Genomic DNA, 298 nt, shown 5'->3' with positions numbered 1-298 from the left:
CCTGAGAACCCCACATCCTCCTGCTCCTCTGACCACCCAGCACCCCTCAAACACCCAGTGGCCCGTAGACCCCCCAGCCTGTGCTCTGTGCTCTGCGAGCTCCGCTCCCCCTCCACCGCCCCATTTCCCTGCACCCCCAGTGCCTCCCTTGGGCTTCTCTTGCACCCCATAAGCAGGCGGTGCTCCCCTTCCCTTACTGGCACCCCTTACACCAGCATCCTGCCTTCCCTGCCTGCACTCCCCAGCATCCCCCCAGACCTCTAACCACCGGCCAACCCCACTGCTCTGTGCCCTATAC

This window comes from Buceros rhinoceros, unplaced genomic scaffold (assembly GCF_000710305.1).
Source record: "Buceros rhinoceros silvestris isolate BGI_N320 unplaced genomic scaffold, ASM71030v1 scaffold22679, whole genome shotgun sequence".
In the NCBI taxonomy this organism is placed as follows: domain Eukaryota; kingdom Metazoa; phylum Chordata; class Aves; order Bucerotiformes; family Bucerotidae; genus Buceros; species Buceros rhinoceros.
The sequence above is the reverse complement of the archived record's forward strand: the minus strand, read 5'-3'. Positions refer to the sequence as shown.